At 46.3% G+C, this 20,775-nt stretch overlaps 1 pseudogene; it reads left to right on the plus strand.

Annotated features, from left to right (window-relative positions):
• The first annotated feature begins 11,980 nt into the window (after nt 1–11,980).
• LOC127230282 (60S ribosomal protein L35-like) lies at nt 11,981–12,336 on the plus strand (annotated as a pseudogene).
• The last annotated feature ends 8,439 nt before the right edge of the window (nt 12,337–20,775 follow it).

Consider the following 20,775-nt stretch of genomic DNA (forward strand, 5'->3'; position numbering starts at 1 on the left):
TGCTGGGACAGGAGAAAGAAGTTGGCCACTGGCCCAGACAGAATAGGGAGACACTACTGGCCCCTAGCATTTTATTCTTGACCCCTCACTCAGTGAATTCCATGAGAAAGTGTTTGCACTTAGTTTTTTGCTCAAGTTCCTTCAGAATAGAGCCTTTTGTTCTCCTCAATCCAGCCTCTTTATTTTAGCCCCCAACTCTATCCTGTGGGTATTGGTGGTCAACAGATGTTTCAAAGTTTGTTAAGTGAGATTTACCCCAGGGCATGGTGGCACACAGTTTTAATTCCAGTACTCGGCCAAGTGGATCTCTTTGAGCTGGAAACCAGCCTGGTCTACATGGGCAGTTCCAGGACATCAAAATCTACAGGATAGAGAAGAGGAGGAGGAGGAAGAAAAAGGTTGTTAGGGGTTGTAGATGTGGCTCACAGGTTAATAGCACTGGCTGCTTTTCCAGAAGACCTGAGTTCAGTTTCCAGCACCATGTGAGTCTTACATGTAACTGGTTCCAAGAGATCTAATGCCTTCTTCTGGCCTCACACATACCCATGAAATAAAGATCAATATTAAACATGGTTAAAGGAATGTTTTTTATTTCCTTACTCAACTCCAGAAGTATAGGAAGCCAGGAAAGGTATTTGTCAGGGGTATGCAGCAAATGAGACACAGAAACAAGTTTCTCTTTTTCCTCTATTACTGCCATCATACTGGAGTTGGGAGGGAAAATAGTACAAAGGGTAGGATTTGGGGCTGGAGAGATAGCTCAGTGGGTAAGGGTGCTTGCTGCATAAGTGTGAGGACCTGGGTTCAAATCCTAGTAATCCTAGGTGTGAACATCTGTAAGCCAGTGCTTGGGTGGGAAGCGGGGGATAGAGACAGAGGTTCACTGGGGCTTATCTCTAGCCTTAGCTCCAGGTACAGTGGGAGATCCTGTCTCAAGGGAATAAGGTGGAGAATGATAGAACAGGATACCCTGTGTCCTTTTATGGCCTCTATGCCCATGTATTCTTGTACACGTACACACACACACACACACACACAAAAACACACTGCGCACAGGACTTGGAAGAGCCGAGTGTTCTTCATTCAGACATCAGAAATACTGCAAGAGAGAACCTGGATAGTCCTCATGGATGAGTAAGATTTGGGTCTATGTAAAGAAAATCTTCAGAGGGGAAGTGGCTTTTTACTAAGGCTTCAATGGATGTTTATGGGGGTGAACAAGGAAACCATTTGGGTAAGAAGAGAGATTTGTGTTGGATCTTAGTAAGACAAGATGTTGAAGGACTGTTGAGGCCAGAGTTGGAGAAATTACAACTGGTGGGATAAGTTTTGACCTTTGTCTGAGTACCAAAGACCTCCTGAAGTTAGTGAACCAGGTGCTGAGCCAAGCCTGGGTACCGGGCAGAAATCTGCCAGCCTGATCTGATTTGCATCTTTTGCAGACAGTTGATGCTATATCTTCATCCTCCACCCACAGGAAACTATCAACTAGCTTGCATCTGTTTCATCTCCAAATGAACATGATATTTGCTAGGGAGATGAAGAGAAGTAGTATGCCTGCTGAAGACTAGCTGCCTTCATTATGATCTCTTATAATTCCCACCTTCTGGAGGGAGGGGTGTGTGTATGTGCATCACATGCATGCAAGAGCCTGAAAAGATCAGCAGAGGGAGTCAGAGCCCTTGGAACTGGACTTATAGATGGTTCTGAGCCACCGTGTGGGTGGTAGGACCGGAATTCAGGTCCTCTGTGAGAGCAGCAAATGCTCTTAAACACTGAGTGCTCTCTCCAGGTCTTCGTCTTCGTTCTTGTTAACAGCAAATGGGCAGGTTGAAAACTGAGTCCAACAATGCCATAGACATCTCTCCTGAATAAAAAATGGTTATGACATGCTACCAAAGGGTTGCAGTTGGGCAGAGTTATTAAAAAGTATCGCTTGAAGGCTGGGGAGATGATTCAGTAGTTAAGAGCATTGGCTGCTCTTCCAGAGGACCTGAGTTCAATTCCCAGCACCATATGGCAGCTCACTACTGTCTATAATTCCAGTTCCTGGAGACTGGATACCCTCACACAGACATATATGCAGGCAAAACACCAGTACACATAAAATAAAAATAAATAAAAATTATTTTTAAAAAGTATCGCTTGACTTAGACATGTTGGTGTACACGTATAATCCTAGTACTTGAGAGTCAGGAGCAGAAGGAAGGGCTGAAAGTCAAAGGCCAGACTGGCTACACATCCTCAACAAACCAGAGCTAGGGCTTATTGCACCAGTAGAATATCCTGGGTCTGAGTATCGCTTAAAGGAAAACTATTCCACTCTGCACTTTATTGCATATAAATCGTTCCATCATTCCTTACTTGAGTTTTTCCATCGATGAAATGCATGTCAACAGCTGTATGAGTGGGGGCCATTCCTTAGAGCCCCCTTCCCATAGCTGTTCCAGTGGTAAAGTATGTGCATTGAAAATGAAAAGTTCCGCAATCACAGATCTAGGAGGTAGATGGGCTAGAATTCAAACCAAGGTATCCATTCATTCTTTCATTCATGTACCAGTAGTTTTGTTTGCTTATTTGTTGTTGTTTTGAGACTCCTGGTATAAAGCCCCGCCTAGCTTCAGACTCATCAGTGTTCTTGCCTCAACCTCTCAGTGCTGGGATTACAGGCATGTGCCACTGTGCCCAGCCTCAAAGCCATGTTTGATGCCAAAGCCCACTGCTGCTTCTCATAGCTTCTAATCAGTAGACACGGGCATCCCAACTCCCAGGCCCTTTAGGGGTGACCCTGCTGGGCTCTTAGTTTCAGAAATAGTTTTACAGCCCCAATTTTCCTCTTTATGTTTGGTAAGAGGGGATCCACATCTTATATCCTGGGTGTCAGATAAAACTGGGTTGGAACTCTTTATTTCTGCTTTTGGCCAGCTAGTCCCAGAGGCTAATCAAATGGAAGACTCTTAAGCTTGAGAGCCCCTCCCAGGCATAAGCCCCTTGCAAGCTGCCTGCCCCAATCTCAGACCTCTCACTTTGCATTATTGACTTTATTAAAGAAGTCTCCAACAGTTGCGTGTACTTCAGACCCCAGGCATCTGGACCAGCCCCAAGTGAATGGCCCCCATTGAGTGACTTTCCAACACAGACAGAATCCTGGACTCTGGTCTACCAGCTGAATGTCCAGTCAGTGAAGAGTGCTAGAGATGCTGTAAATAGCCCAAAGAACTGGATCTCAGAGAGCTGGAAGCCTGGGCAAAGGTCATACAGCCCCAGGACAAGAGATTATCTGGTTACTTAGTAGTTAAGTCCAAACTACTGAAGTATATATGCCCTGACAGGATAGTAGCTCCTTATAAAAATGATGTATACACATGAAAATTAGTCTTTTTATTTTGCTTCTCAACAACTGCTATTACCTTCTAATGGGATGTGTACACCTGTTGAACATTGCACAGCTTCCCAGACCTTACCATCAGATTGCACACTACTGCCTTCATTTCCTAGTTCCCATCAGGCTTTAGTTATGTGCATTGAAAATGAAAAGTTCCGCAATCACAGATCTAGGAGGTAGATGGGCTAGAATTCAAACCAAGGTATCCATTCATTCTTTCATTCATGTACCAGTAGTTTTGCTTGCATTTTAACACCGTATCTACCAAGACCTAATTCTGTGAAGACGACACCATCAAAATGAACTTAAGGCAGTTAATTAGGAAGCCACACCTCCTCTAATAGTTCATGCCCATTATGACAGATATCAGATATCATTGTGTTTTCCTTGAGTATTTATAGAATACCCCCAGGCTTGGTAAAGACAAGATGATCAGGAATTCAAAGTTATTCTCCACTATATAGGAATTTTGAAGTGAGCATGGCTACAGAAAACCTGTCTAAAAGAAATTATAATTCCTTTTTCAGGCCAAAGGACACAAGTCATGAAAGAGGATATAAACCATTTTTGTTTTGTCTAGTTTTAACTCAGTCTGTGGTGTGTGTGTGTGTGTGTGTGTGTGTGTGTGCGCGCGCGCACGTTGGATAAGTGAATATAAATGTGAATAGTGTGTGAAACCCTAAGTGAATCATCATGGCTTCAGAACAGCTGTTCTAATTGCAGAGAAATTACTGAGATGTGAACTGGACAAGTGTTTGAATGACTTCCTAAAACCAGCTGTGTGATGTTTTAATCTGTAAATAAATAATTTTATTTATTATTAAAATAAAATATAAGGCCAGGTGTGGTGGCACACACCTCTGATCTGAGCACTTAGGAGACAGATGTAGGCAGATCTCTTGAGTTCAAGGCCAGCCTGATCTATAGAGTGAGTTCCAGGACAGCCATGGATATACCTAGAAACTCAGTCTCAAAAAAAGCCAGATTCATAAATACATAAAATATGAGCTGAGTGTGGTGATACAGAGGCAAATAGATCTCTTTGAGTTCAGGACTTGATCTACACATAACAAGTTCCAAGCCAGCCAGAAAAAAAAAAAAAAAAGAAAAAAAAGAAAAAAGAAAGAAAAAAAAAGATTGAGAGAGAGAGAGAGAGGTATTTCTTGGTTGTAGAGCCTTAAAATATCTATCTCACAATTTGGGAACATCGATTCAGTAACTGTTAGAGATAATTCCAAAAGTGACCAAAGACAGCTTGGTTATCTCCAGCAGGATAAAGCAGGAGAGGCTACTGCTATATTGCCCTGAGCGTGCTCCATCTCATCTGGTCCTAGTAGTTACCAGGTCTGGGCCAGGTCTGGGACTTGGATGGGAGAGTGGAGGAGAGATGTAACTTTGTTTATGGCCTGCCATAATGTCTGTGCTTAACTATACATGGGAAATCTTCCTGAAGTCTCTTCCTGGTACATCCTACCACCCCTGGTTGGTTATATTTACATAACTTCCACAAAGCAAAAATAATGATGGATTGTTTGGACGCCTGGACTTGCATCCTGGATCTGCTGCTTTGACACCTTAGCTATCACTCTTTCCAAAGTCTCTTCCAGCCTTAAATATTTCTGAATCTAGGCATCTGCCCTCAAACTCTCCTCGGTAGCCAATTGATTTCAACCAGCTTCGTTAGAGTGGGAGGGAAAGAACTGTTTCTTCTTAGGTACACATCCTCACACTGTCTTTCAACCAAGCAAAATTCTGACTCACAGCAGGCATATTTGTGAAAAGAAGGAAGAAATAGCAGTGACAAGAGCCGCTGTAGAAGGGTGGTGGCACCAGAGGTACTGGAAACACTAGCTGATCTGAGGTGACTTGAGATTCAGTTTGGGAAAGTCCATCAAACTGTGCCTCTGTAATAAGCAAATTTCTTCTTATGTATACTACACATTGGTGTTTTAAAAGATCCGGAAGTCAGCTCTAGTGGTTTATACCCGCAATGCTAACACTCTAGAGCCCAAGGCAAGAGGATGGCAAGCTTGAGAGCTGCCTTGGCCGTATGGCAAGCTCCAAGTAAGCCTGGGCTTTATAGCAAGACCCTATCGCAGACTACACAAATCATATATTAAAGTCAGGAAAGCAAATTGTAGAATTGAAGTAATACTGAAATTATAAAACACCACCTTAAACAATATTTGTTTTATTTTGTGCCTGTGAGTGTTTGCCTGCATGTATATATGTGCACTATGTATGTGTAATGCCTGAGGAGAAAAGTTGGGTGCCAGATTCCTTGGAACTAGTTAACAGGCAGTTTTGAGCTGCCATGTGAGTGCCAAGAATGCAACCCAGGTCCTCTGAAAGAGCAGCAAGTGCTCCCAACCACTGAGCCATATCTCTAATACCAACATTGATTTTGATGGCCTGACAATAAACTTCAACAGTGTGAGCATCCTGTATGCTTGCAGTAATGTCTTAAAATTTAAGTCACTAGCTACATGTGAACTTTGGGTCTGGCAGGAAGGAAGAGGTACTTTCTCTCTGCATGATTTCTTTTTAGTATGATTTCCCTGAAAGATGTTCTTCATTATTGCCCTCTCCCTGTCTCACTGGGAAGGTTTGGGTGATTAGCCAATCAGTATCCATAAAAAGTCAGTTTATCAGGAAACTTTGAAAGTCAAAAAAGGCAGGATGTGCATTACCCCACATTCTTGAGCCTCCAAACAACCATTTTGAGTGCAGGAGGCATCTGTCCTTGCCTAGCCTAGGGCTCCAGAAACTTATCCGATTCAATCAGGAAGTTAACTTCAGGATTGCCCAGAGCCAAGGAAAGAACCAGATCCTGAGGCTGCATATTCTAGCAGACTCAGCTCAGAAATACTGGTGGTCTAGCCTCAGTGACATAATCAGCAGGGTGACCAAATGGCTTCTGCAAAATGTTGGGAAGGCAGTGGATAATCCCTATAGCTGGAAAATGCCATTAATTCCTGATTTGACAGGCACAGAGGAAGAGTCTGAAAGAGGAAATAGCAGGCCCACTGGAAGGGATGGTGAAAGTCATCTGTGTTTCCTTTCTAATTATGGGGAGGAGGGCAGGGTTGAGGGTAGAGGGAGGCATGTGCCTCTGAGTGCAAGTACTCAAAGAGGTGAGAGCTGCCAGATGCCCTAGAGCCGCAGTTACAGGTGATTGTAAACCACAGGTGATACAGGTGCTGGGAACTGAACTCAGGTCTTAAGAGCATCAAGTCTTAACCAGTTAGCCATTTCTTTAGCTCCGGAGCAGTCTTGAGAAACATCAAGGGGCTAGGGACCCAGATAGCAGCTACCTATTGAGTACGTGAATGTAACTGATTTCAAGATCAGGGCAAAATGGGGCTCCGCATGCAGCCAGCAAGCCATTTTTATGGTTCGAAGCAAGCAGGCCTGATCCTGGGGTCACTTGAGAGAAAACCTGGGGGTGTCTAGTGTGCAGCCCAACAGGAAAGGTGGATGCTTTTAAGTAAACCGTGCTGTGGCCATTTGGACACAGTACATAAGGGTTTCCTGGAGATTCACCCCCCTCCCTTTTGCCTGAAGGAGGCAAAACTAGCACATGCTGTCAGTGACAGAGCATTAGGAAGGCAGGCAATTTCCACACCAGCCTCATTTCTACAATTGTGAAATGGTCAATGTCCCTGCCACCTAGAGCTGATGAGACCTCACTAGTAGCCTGAGTGTGCAGGGTGAGAGTAGCCTAATGCTAGGCCAGCATGCTGGCATACTCCTGTAAGGAGACAGAGAAAGAAGGGTTTCATGAGTTCAAGGCCAACCTGGGCTACATAGTACCAGGTTAGACAGAACTATGCATAGCAAAATCCTGTCTCAAGAAACTAAGAAAGCCAAAACAACAAGAAAATCCCCCAAACACATTAAAAAAGAAAAATGTTAAAAACAAACAACCCCTCTAACTATTTTAAAAAATTAAAAATTTAAGGCAATACTGCAACTTCAGGAGGTTACCCAGAGTCCCTTTGTCCACTCAGGTGGAAAACAGATTCTGGACCATGATTTTCAATAGGCCTGCACCAAGTAGCAGTCTGGGACTGGCTTCCCAAGGGACCCTTTTGAGATGGTTTCACAATGTAGCTCAGGCTGTCCTTGAACTTGACATGGCACTTCTGTCTCAACCTTTTAAGTGTTTGGATTATTGACCTGAGTCCTCATAAGGCGCTAAGGGGTTCTTTGTGATTTTTGTTCCTGTTTTTTGAGACAAGATCTCTCTCCATAGCTCTGGCTGTCCTGGAACTCTGTCTAGACCAGGCTGACCTCAAATTCGAGAGGGTACATCTGCCCCTGCCTGCTGAGTGCTGGGACTAAAGGCTGTGCCACCAAGGGATACCTGGCTCCAAGGGACTCTTAATAAAGCAATTACTATAATTATTCAGCATGTATCTATGACTTCTTTTTGAGCCTGACCCCATGGGAGCTGTGGAACTATTAGCCCAGCCTGCTGAGTCTGCTGGGAACCTGGGAGGGAGTCTAACTGGAAGCAAGCCTGCACTGGGACCCTTGGGAAATATGGTATACTGACTCCTCATTGGGCTCTTCAAAGTACTAATTTTGTTTGTTTGTTTTGTTTTGTTTTTGAGACAGGGTTTCTCTGTATTGCTTTGGAGCCTGTCCTGGAACTAGCGCTTGTAGACCAGATTGGTCTCGAACTCATAGAGGTCTACTTGCCTCTGCCTCCAGAGTGCTGGGATTAAAGGCGAGCGCCACCACCACCCGGCTCAAAGTACTAATTTGATGATACGATTTTGAAGCTTGATGGGGAATACATAATGCCCGAAAAACTAAAAAACAAGAACATGTCAAAGGTCACCATAGTCAGAACCCATGAATTTAACTGTTTCTTCCCTCCCTCCCTCCTTTTCTTTCTTTTTAACTGAGGCAAAAAAGAAAAATGTTTGGGACCTACAAAAGTCCTGGTTGCTATTCCAAGATCAGGTACCTTTCTCTTATCAGTATGCACAGCAACACAAGCAAGGAACAATAAATCCGCGAGGTCTTCCTGTACAATAATGTTAGCATAGAACCATTCACCCATATTTAGGATGTGTTTAAAGAAATGAAAATGTAAGAGAGTAAGCACAAAAAACAAAGTTAGGTACATACGTGGGGAGGGGGGGGGGGACTCATGAATGTGATCCTAGTACCTAGGAAGTTGAGGCAGGAGAATGGCTGCAGAGTAGAGGGAAGGGAGGAAGGGAGCATTGGATGTCTCAACCAGTCAAGGTGCTTGCCAACCCAAGCCTGGTGAACAGAGTGACTTCCGGAGCCCACTTGGTGAAAGGGAGCACTGTCGGGTTACCCTATCACATCCACACAAGCCACCCCCGTGGACAAACTAACTAAAAATACTTTAAAAGAAAGAGAAAATAAAAAGCAAGATATGAAATGATTTATGCAGAATTATCAAGTATGTAAAGAAAAATCGACTGTCAAAAAACATGAAGCATTCCAGTAAATAAAGAATTTGATTGGGAGCTGTAGGCTTTTGGGTGCTTTATTTGGGGAGGAATCGAATCATTCACACATTCCGTGTTTGCCAATTTAGACACTAAGCTATTACTTTGTAAGGAGGTGAATGAGGTTGAAAATGTCCCCAACCCCTCTGCTTCCTCCTCAGTTCACTGAGCCAGAAGAATATTTTGTTTTTCCAGAACCCTTCTGAAAAGTTGTGATGGTTGCACAGGACCTTTGGCCACACAGACCCTTTCGGGACTGCAGCTGGAGAAGAGGTTGGATTCTGGGAGGCAGGCGGGATCACGTGGGTCTCTAGCGTTTCTTTGCACACAGTGGGCCCACGATTTTCGTCCCACTGGCTGGAGTTGGTGACGCCCTGCATCTCGAGGCCCTGTATTGAGTTGCAGCCTCGGCGGAGCAAGCAGCCTCCGCTCCCTCTCAGTCCGGGACTAGCTCAGGCCACAACACGATCGCCCCCATCTTGATCCTGGCATAAGGAGCCTTCTTAAGTTCCCTCCCTGCCAGCCCAGCCTTAGTGCGCCCAGAGGACGCTGAGAGCGGACGTGCCTGGCTCCACGGAGGCCCCTGCGCTACTCCGGGCCCGCCCTGCCAGGGTGGATGGGTGTGTGTTGGTGGGGGGGGGGACACATCGGGCCAATACTGGGCCCCAGAGGGGGCCTGCACGTTCCGGCTGCGCGCGCGACTGTGGCGCCGCCCTGTGCCCACACGTGGGCGTCTGTGCGGACTGCCAGGGACACCCGGGCCCCCAGAGCGCAATCGCCCAAGGCGGCCTTGGGACTGGGCACCACGCCAGGTTTCCTTCAGTGCCTCGCTTCTCATGGGCTGCCCCCCTCACTCCCCTTGCCTGGCCAGTTTCTGTCTCCACTTTGTTTCCAGCCCAAGGCTAAATATGCCCTCTGAAGGCCTTGAACCCATCTTCACTGCTATCTGCAAGTCCACCCGCTCTTGCTGGAACATTCAGCAGCACCACCCCGACCCCCACAACTCCCCTCCCCCTCTTCCCCCCCACTGAGCTTCCCTCTCAGTGTCAGCCAGAAACATTCCCAAGACCAAGAATAGTCCACACCTGTGCCTTCACCCTGGGTCGGCTGTGTAAATTGCAGGGCCCAGTGCTACATGTAAGGCAGGGCCTCTTGCTCAGAACCCGAGTTCCTAGCAGGAGACAGCAGAGTGTATCCTTCAAGGGGGACGCTTGAACCTGCTTAGGAGCCAGCAAGTCAGCCTTGCCATTAGGTTTTCCATCTCAAGTGGGCATTAGTGAAAGCAGGGTGTGCTGGACAAATGCCCTCGCCATTGTGGTTGGGGTTCCTTCGTTTGTTGGTTGGTTGGTGGGTTTTTGTTTGTTTTGCTGGTTGGGGGGGTTTGCTTGTTTTTTGTCTTGTTTTGTTTTTTGGGATAGGGTTTCTCTGTGTAGCCCTTGCTATCCTGGAACTTGCTCTGTAGACCAGACTGGCCTTGAACCCATAAACCTTGCTTCAAGTAAAGGTTCTTGGAGGTCAGAGGATAACCTGTGGGAATTGACTCTCTCCTACAATGTGGGTCATAGGGTTGAACCCATGTCCTCAGGCCTAGCATCAAGTGCTTTTACACTGAGCCATCTCTTCTGCTCCATTATCTTTCTGGTGGTCCTAGGGGTGGTACCGAGGACTGTGTATGTCCGAACAAATGTGCTAGAACTGAGCTACAAATGCAGCTCAAACGAGTGTGCCTTCACTCTCTTCCCCTCCTCTACTCCCCCCACCCCCACCGTTGACAGAGCCCAGAGCCCTTCTAATCACAAATGCTTTGCAGACCTAGAGGAAGATGTACCAGCGAGGCCAGCCCCCAGAGCCTCTCAGCTCTCAGAGGGCCTCCTCATGAGTTATATCTGTTCTTCCGTGTGGAGAGTGACTTTACCAGGGAGAAACCTAAACCTGGCAGACACCACCTTAGTCAAATCATGGAAACCACAGGCCCTGAGATGAGTGGAGCTTGTGTGCCACACAATGAGAAACAACTGTGTAAACACCATGAGTCTTTGTTTCAAAGAAGCCTGGCCTAGGTTAACCACAATGAAATACAAAACAACTCCAAGCTGAAGAGAGAGAGCCTGAAAATCAAGGTTGTGAACATCAAGGTAACCCAAGGAAATACTCAAGATGGACATACACGACAACTGGGTGCAACATGTGGCTTCTACAAAGGGCCTTATTGGGACCATAGGCAACACTTGAATGGAGCCAAGTGTGGTGGTGCAGACCTGTTGCTAAGGTATCTATCTTTCCCACCAGGTCCCACTGCCCCATTGCCCCAAATAAACACATGGACACTAAATTAATTATTAAACTGTTGGCCAATGGCTAGGGCTTATTGGTTAGCTCTGTCTTAATTATTACCACATAACTACTAATCTATGTATTTCTATGGCCTTATCTTACCAGAGAATGCCTGGCACATTCTATCTTCCCAGTCCCTCCATGGCATTCCCTTCTGGTCTCTCTCTGCCTACCTTTCCCAGCATTCTCCTCCTCCTACTCCCACCTATCTTCCTGCCTATACTGGCTATTGGCCAAACAGAGTTTTATTCATCAACAAATAAGAGAAAGATATTTACAGAAGAACATCCCCCATCACATACATGTAATCACAGCACCTGGGAAATGGAGGCAGGGAGAACAGGAACTCAAAGTCAGCCTTAGGAACATATCAGTGTCCAGGCTAGACTAGGCTACGGGACAACCAAATAACAATACTGAAAAACAAAACAAGCAAAAAGAAAAAAAACAAAAAACCTTGAAGAGGCTCAGGATAAAAAGAATAAATAGAGGCTAGAGAAATGGCTCAGCAGTTAAGAGCACTGGCTGCTTTTGCAAAGGACCTGGGTTTTGTTTCCACCCTCACCCCCCCCACACACACACACGTGGTGGCTTACAACCATTTGTAATTCCAGTTTCAGAGGATATGATGTCACCTTCTGGCCTTTGTGAGCACTGCAGGCAAAATACTCATACACATAAAATTTAAACAAAGAGATCCATTTTAAAAATAAAGTTCATCTTCCTTTTTCTCTTGGACCAGGAGGCCTCAGCGGTGAGGAGCACAGCTATGGTCAAGATTAAGGCTCAGGTCCTGCGCAGCAAGAAGGAGGAGCTGCTAAAACAACTAGATCTGAAGGTGGAGCTGCCCCAGCTTTGCATCGTCAAGGTGATGGGAGGTGCAGTGTCCAAACTCTCCAAGATACACAAATTCATTGCCCAGGTCCTCACCCTAATTAACCAGGAAATTCTACAAGGGTAAGAAGTACAAGCCTCTGGACCTTCGACCCAAGAAGACTAGAGCCATGCGCTGCGGGCTCACCAAGCACGAGGAGAAGCTGAACACTAAGAAGCAACAGAGGAAACAGAGGCTGTACCCGCTTCGCAAATATGCGGTCAAGACCTGATGGGAAGGCTTATAATAAAGCGCAAAGCTGACTGAAAAATAAAATAAAAATAAAATATAAAGTTCATGGCTGGAGAGATGGCTCACTGGTTAAGAGGTTGCTCTTCCAGAGGTCGTGAGTTCAATTCCTAGCAGCCACATGGTTGCTTACACCATCTGTAATGAGATCTGGCACCCTCTTTTGGCCTGCATGCATACATGCAGACAAAACACTGTAAACATAGTAAATAAACCAATCTTTTTTTTTTTTAATAAAAAAGTTCACCATCACAAATTCCACATCAGCTTTTCCTCTAGCTCATAAATATCCAGAATAGTGTTCGAGTCACCCAAATTTAGACACCTGGGGGTGGTCTTTCAACTTTCTCTGCTCCTTCTCAGTCCTGCCTCTGAATCCTGCCAAGTCTGGGTTTGTAAAAATTTCTCTCCCATACCTGTCTTTTTAATTAAACTGCAACTCTTAAAAAAGGACTCACTCTAATGCACATAATTGTTTTAAGGGGAGTGATCTATAGAAGGAGTATGCATTGTGTAAACACAAGGTCAGATTGCTACATCTCCAGTTTGGATTCCAGCTATTTACCACTGTAATCTCCTACTTGGTTTTCTCAGTGCCCATCGTTAGCCTGTCCTGTATTCAGTTACCAGAGTCATTTGCTTAAAAGCACTTGTCATCCTTTAGGGACCTTGCTTTCTATGGTCCATGCCTGGACTTAATCCATAACTTCTGGGAATACCGTGTTCTTTGAGTTGAGTGAGGTGGTGTGCCTTCCTATCAAATGACTACAAATCGTGTCCCTATTTCATAAAGGAAACCTTAATGGATCAGATTGCTTGGTTTGAAAATGTCCCCTCCCCCATTCTTGCCTTTTCCTTAGTAGGAAGGACCCACCCTTTGATCCACCAGCGTTCAGCGAATGAACCGGTAGCGTATAAATAATAAATATTTGGCAATAGCACATGAAGCATCATTCTGAGGCTTGGTTTCTTTCTGGGCATGTGTTAGTAGTTGTGATTTTTGTAATTCATGTCAATTATATGGTCAGTTTCATTCTTGAAAAGTATTGCTGTGTTTTTGAAGATGAAATGAAACATATCAAACTTTCATCGTGAACAAATGACAAGAAACATATATTCCAAGTAAACACCAGAATCACGTATCCAGGGTTTCCCCAACCTCTCCATCACCACTCCCCTTGACTTCAATGTTGTTCAATCCCTGTTCATGTTTGCTGGGGGGTTTTATTGGGGGTTGTTGGGATACGGTCTTACTGTGTAGCCCTTGCTGGTCTAGAGCTTTCTATAGATCATGCTGGACTTATTAAAAATACAGATGCATGGGTCGGAGAGATGGCTCAGCAGTTAAGAGTGCTTGTGTAGTGAGCACTCACTCATTCACTGAGCCATCTCCCCGGCCCAAACAGTATTTTATCAAAATCTACAAGTCACTCGTCTGATAGTCTGAGAAACTAATCAAATTGTCTCTGCTCTGTTTGTATTAGTTCCTTTCCACTGTGCTAAAATCCATGACAAGAGCAACCTGAAGGATGAGAAGCTTTTAGTTCCTGGATTCAAAGGGTTGAGTCCATCACCGGAGAGAAAGCACAGGGAACAGGAGTTGGAAAGCAAAGCATGGAGGAGACTGAGACAGGAGGACCATGACATCAAGGCCAGCCTGGGCTTCATAGCAAGACCTTGTCTCAGAATCTACATCAGGACCCAAGAGATGGCTTCATGGGTAAAGGTACTTGCTACTAAATCTGGAGACCTGAGCTCTACCCCTAGAACCCATAGGCTACTAGGGAACTAACCTTCACAGGTTGTCCTCTGACTTTCATGTGCACTCCATGGTGTGTACACACAAATGTAATTATAACAAACAAACACACTCCAAGCAAATAAAAAGGCCCATTTAGTCCAAGCATCACCCAGACTAGCCAGAGCCCTGCCCTTTCTCTGCCCCAAGTCTGCCACCTCACTGCAGTGATGGCAGAGCAGCTACATGAAGATTATATACAAATGCAGAGGGGCATGAGTATCCCTGTTCCCCAAGGGGGTCCCCAAACCAATGGATAACAGTATTTTTCTTCTATGGTATATGTAAACATAATAGGCGCACACAAACACTTTGCAGGTGTGAAAGCTCCCTCAGTAATTCCAGGCTCTGAATGCACAAACATGGGATTCCTAGAGCAACTGCCTAACGATAGCCATATCAGCAGGCTCTGAGTTTTATTGAGAGACCCTGTCTCAATGAATAAAGAGGAAGAAGTTGAGGATGGTTTCTGACTTCAACCATGGGCCTTCATGAGCTTGTTCTCACACATGCACATTAGTCTACATACAAGCAGAGGAAACATGCAACACACATACACACACACAAATGGGGCGAAGGAGAAAGAAAGAAAGGTCCCTGAAGATCCCTGGTTGCATGACAGAACATCCCAGAAGGGAAATAAATGACTGGTGTGGGCGGAAGTGAGGAGAGGTCAGCCCTGGAGCTGGACCTGGAATCTTGCAGACTCTCAAAGCCAATAGAGAAGGCAAAGGAGAGTCCACAGAGGAGAAGGAGGTAAGTTCCCCAGCGACAGAATGGGAGAGGAATCTGTAGTGAAGTCAGTGGTTTACAGGTAGAAACCGGGAGAGGGTGTGTGTGTGTGTGGGGGGGGATGGAACAAGACATGGCTTCTGACGCTGACAGCAAATGCTGCAGAGAGATCAAATAGGATCAAAGAGGAGAGGCCATGGGAGGTAGCCAAAGAGCCGCTAGAGGAGATGATGTGAGCAGTAAGAGGGTGGTTTTCCCTGCGTGAAAGTTGAGGCCATATTTCCTAGTTAAGAAGGGTAGATGCTGATGAAAATCTACTCACAAGGAAACATCTTGTTGTAAAGAAGGGGAGGGACAAATGGCATTCTTGAGGGAATGATAAAGGGTAGCATGTCGCTAAGTGTGGTGGCACACCTCTAAAATCCCAGCATTTGGGAAATAGAGGCAGGACTATCAGTGCAAGGCCAGCCTCAGCATCATAGGAAATCTGACAGTCATATTAGACTGTCTCACCTCTGCCCATCTGCCCCCACCCCAATCATAGTCTGGGATGAAAGACACATACATCAAAGAGGCTTAACAGATGAAGCAGGCCCTGAGATGCACACGGGAGACAAGTCAGGATCCGGCTGGGGGAAGAGATAGTCTTTGCTTTGTCTGCAGCCATGCCCCCATCCCCTACTGACTTGGAACTACCTGGCTGGGAGGACCTCTGAACTCTGGAGAGGGGGTGGGGAGGGGGGAAACTGTAGGAAAAGACGACTCTGTGTCTAAAACTGACTTTAGGGATAGGAGAATGGCTCGGTGGTTAAGGGCACTGGCTGCTCTTCCAGAGGTTCCAAGTCTGATTTGCAGTACCCACAAGGCAGCTCAAAACGGTTTGTAACTCCAGTTTCGGGGGATCTGACGCCCTCTTCTGACGTCGGTGGGCACTGCATGCACACGGTGCACAGACATAAGCAGGCAAAACACTCATACATATAAAAATAAAATCTTTAAAAATTTAAAAACTGGCAATTTGAATGGAATAAATGACTTGAAATGAATCAATGAGCATTTTCGTAGGTGCTGGCATACGGAGTCAAAACTCTGAAAAACCTCCTCCTGGATACTGGGATACTGGTGTAAAGTGCCCAAAGCTAAAGAGAGATGGAAGAGAGAGGAAGGAGCGCTCTCTAGCGGCCATTCTCTGCTGGAGCCTGGGACTAAAGGAGCCGGCTGAGAAATGCCAAATTTCCCAATTTGGGATAACATTCCGATGACAGCATTGCTGTCAAACACCAGTTATGTACCTGCTGAGTAAAAAGAAATGTAGAAATGGGGAATGAATCTGGGACCCTGTGAAGGATTCCTGTCCCAGAAGGTGGAAAGATGAGGTTCCCGCAGAAATGAATACAGTAGAAGACTGACAGAGAGAAATGAGTGGAATGCCACAGACGTCAACGTCTGTGTGTGATGGAAATGTGTCTGGTTTATACACTTTCTTTGAAGGCTCCAGTGTCATCGTTTTTTTCTGTCTCTTCAAGATAGTATTAATATGTGGTCCAGAGCAATCCCCCTACACACACCACCCATGAATAAAATATTTAAAAATATGAAAAAGGGGAGGAAGAAGAAACTATCTGACAATTCTGTTTTTTTTGTTTGTTTCTTTATTTGGTTTTTCGAGACAGGGTTTCTCTGTAGCTTTGGAGCCTGTCCTGGATATCGCTCTGTAGACCAAGCTGGCCTCCAACTCACAGAGATCCGCCTGCCTCTGCCTCTGCCTCCCAAGTGCTGGGATTAAAGGCATGTACCACCACCTGCTATTTATTTATTTATGTTTGTTTTTATTTTATTTGAGACAGGGTCTCACTATGTAGTTCTGACTGGCCTTGAACTCAACCGTGTAGACCAGGCTGGCCTTGAACTCACAGAGATCCACCAGCCTCTGCCTCCCAAGTGCTGGGATTAAAGGCATGCACCACTATGCCCAGCTAATTCTATGATTGACAGCAGCCTTCAGCTGCTCTCTGAGAGCCCAGGGGAGCACTACCCCTGGCTTTCCCATCTTCCCATCAGCATCTTCTCCACTCTCCTAGGAAGACCCTCTTTCCAGCCCAAATACCAAATGAGGATCAGTGCAAGGCATGACAGGGAAGCAAGGACATGTTCACAAGGAGGTGTTTGTGGCTACAGGGCGACTGTGCCGTGAGAAAGAAGAGCTATGCTTTGCAGTGGAACCCATCACAGTCACATTCCAGGCCTGCTGTTTTGTAGTCATTGCTTGGGCTTGCTACTCCAGCCTAAATCTCCCATCTACAAAATGAGGGTGCCAGCCCTCCCTCCTTTCCCCTTCCCCTCCCCCTCCCACTAAGGGTCTTGTGGAAACTACACAGGAGTGGACAAGTGGCTTCTGAAGCCTGTGCTTTAATACTGTTCCTCCCTTTCCCACTCACACCTCGGACAAATCTCCCGCTTACCCTGCAGTTCTCAGAGGCTTCCCTTGTCCCTGAAATATGGTTGCACACACAGCAAGACAGACTGTCAAAGCAACACAAGCTTCAGGGGAAGGAACTGTTTGTTTGCATTCCAGGGCAGGGTGGTGTGGGAAGGCCTTTCCAAACCACCCTCATTACTTCCCCAGACTTTTCCAAAGGTCCGTGCCAGGCATGTGAGAGTCCCCCTCACCTACCTCTGTACTCTAACTCCTGCGGTTGCAGTCTCTACCTCCCAGTTCGATCTCCCTCCTCTTTTGTCCAGCTTACTGTCCTCTCTTCTTTGGAGAAAGGCAGGGGCTCTGTGACGGACAGCCTTCTGCACAGCATCTCTCCCCGATTGCCCAGGCACCAGAGCCCTCTACATGCAAGTCTCCCCAGGTCACTTTCCTGTTTAACAGTCCTTTATCGATTCAGTACCTACTGTGCTGCCTTGACTTCCTGGCAGGGATCAGCTTCCTGTTTGGACCCTTGACTAATTTTCCATCTCCCTCCCCAACCTCATGGAACTCAGACCGACACCTGTGGGCTTCAGCCTTCATTGACCTTCCAGTCTCCAGAATAACTCACGGTGACCGAGAGGGTCCTGAAAATGGTTTGGTCTTCCTTCCTTCCTTCCTTCCTTCCTTCCTTCCTTCCTTCCTCCCTCCCTCCCTCCCTCCCTCCCTCCCTCCCTCCCTCCCTCCCTTTCTTCCTTCCTTTCTTTTTTAAGATTTATTTGTTATGTATACAGTGTTCTGTCTGCATGTATGCCTGCAGGCCAGAAGAGGGCACCAGATCTCATTACAGACAGTTGTGAGCCACCCTGTATGTAGTTGCTGGGAATTGAATTCAGGTCCATCTGGAAAAGCAGCCCGTGCTTTTAACCTCTGAGCCATCTCTCCAGCCTGGCCTTTCCCCATCCATTCCTCCCTCCCTCCCTCCCTCCCTCCCTCCCTCCCTCCCTCCCTCCCTCCCTCCCTCCCTCCCTTTCTTTTTTATTTCCTCCGCCTCTTCCTTCTTTTCTTCCTTTTCTCTTCTCCCTCCCTCTCTGCCTCCTCTTCTTCATCTCCTCTGACCCCTTTCCTTCTTCCCCCCTTTCTCTGTCCCTTCCCCCTTTCTTCTTTCCTTTCTCCTTCCCTTTGTTTTGGAGATGCTGGGGACCATACCCAGAGCTCGCAGTCGCTCACACTAAGCTATATACCCCAACCCCCTGGATGTGGGCCTACAGTGCTAAAGCCAAGGCGGACCTAGGCACGCCAGGATGACTGATGGCCTGGTTTCACCCTGGGTCTCTGGCTGTCTTATTGTCTCAGTTCTCACTTGGAAATGATACCCTGTGCATATCCCACACTTCTGTTGAATTACTCCTGGCTTTCTGGTGGCCATCCCTTCTGCAGCTCCCCCCCTCCCCCAGAATGGTTTATTTGTTCCCTCTTTGAGCTCTGTTCAAGGCACTCTATTGAAGGAGCCCTGCCTCTCACCTCCCCAGCTGCTTGGGCTCCTTAGCTTAAGAAGGAACAGGTTTATTTTTCCCAACCACAATCTGCATCTAGAGGTTCTTCATTCTCAGACTCTACCAACCACAAAAAGTGCTCCAAAAAGTTATTATGACATTGTTGACATACATGTACCATGGTTGTATGTGTATTTTTAGTCACTGTACAAAGGACACAGTACAACAACTACTCATATTGTGTTATGAATTACGAGTCTCTAGAAATTATTTACTGTATGGGAAAGGCTGGGAACATAGCTCCCCGGTATCAGCTTGTATACGAGATCTTAGGTACAACCCCCAGCACCAAAAGAGAATGAATAAATCAGAGGGGCTAGGGATAGTACCAAGTAGTTAGAGTGCTTATCCAGTGTTAGCAGGGCTCTGGGTTTGATCCCCAGTGCCTCATAAACTACTGTCCACCACACCAGTAATTTCAGCATCGAGAGGTGGCTCAGCAGTTCAAGATCATCCTTGGAGTCATGGTAAGTTCAAGGCCAGCCTGGGATACATGAGACCATCTCATATCCAGGTAGATCATCAGAAAGAAGTGGGAGGCTATTTGAGATACTGCATATGAAAACAGTAGGTTATGTGTACATAAGACACCTCTACAAGGTACTTTTGGGTGTCTGTAGCTATCCTAGAAACCAGCATGTTCTTCCAGAGCCTTGCAACTCTCCAGAGTCTGTGTTCCCTTTTTAAAAATGGAACTGTCTGGCCAACTAAAGAAATAGAAGTGACATTATGAAACTCCATGACTGGAACCTTGAAGGTGACTCAGGCCCACTTGGCTCACCCCCATGTTTCAAAACACCAGGCTCTGTGAAGAGAACAACGGATCTGCCTTCAGCCCTTACTGAGCCCCTAGTGGATGGCCCACACTAAATTGCCAGCCATAGCCCTCTGCCTCTTGAAAACAGATCTTTCACTCCTCTGAAGGGATGTCCAGGAGCTGAGTACGGGAGCAGAGGCAAGTTCTCCACACACAGCCGTGCCGTGCCCAAACTTCAGATTCACACAGGAAGTAATCAACTCTTCACTGTAGTAAGTCTGGGATAGTTGGACACACAGGGATACATCCACAAACAACATGATGTGCTGGTATAGAGAAGCCCTTCTTCACCTTGATAATTCTTGGTCCGGACGACTCTGGTTCATATTCCAAAAGAGAGCAATGGTAGACCCCAGACTGGCCCGTCCAAACATAGTCCCAGGGTGTAACTGGCTTATGACATGATCAGAGGGTCCCCTGGGGAAAAAGAGAGACGGACACAGCTGCAGACCACCCAGCTTCTCTATCTGCCCATGACTGCTGGGGGCTGACCATGAGGACACAGGCTCCAGGAGGAGGACACCTTTCCTATGGGAAAGACACATTGTGGAACCACGCTTTAATGTCACCCTAGGTGGACACACACCACTTCATTCTGTACCATCAATCTGGGCCATTGTTCAAAACCTGTGTGTGTGTGTGTGTGTGTGTGTGTGTGTGTGTGTGTGTGTAGAAAGAATTGTCTGGGATCACAATTCATAGCTGTGTTTGTCACCCTTTTCAATATTGTGCAACATGCAACTTGCAGAGAAAGACTTATTTTGGCTGCTGACTTCAGAGTTTCAGTCCCTGGCTACTTGGTTGCATTGATTCTAAGCCCGTGCATGACAAGGCAGAATAACATGGGGGCAAACCAGAGCTGCTTCCCTTGTGGCAAACAGGACAGAGGAGGGGTCGACCACAAGACAGACCCTTCAAGTATGACCTCTGGGACCTACTCCCTCCAGCCAGTCCCCACCTCCTAAAAGCACATTACACTATAAATACTAACTGATTGATGATGTCAGACCTTAATAATAAAACCACCTCCCAGGGACAGGACTTGCCACCTGGAGACCACATCCGCAATGCATGAGCCCCTCTGGGCCTACTTCATACTCAAACTATAACAGCAAACACTGC

This window comes from Phodopus roborovskii, unplaced genomic scaffold, assembly GCF_943737965.1.
Source record: "Phodopus roborovskii unplaced genomic scaffold, PHOROB, whole genome shotgun sequence".
Classification (NCBI taxonomy): domain Eukaryota; kingdom Metazoa; phylum Chordata; class Mammalia; order Rodentia; family Cricetidae; genus Phodopus; species Phodopus roborovskii.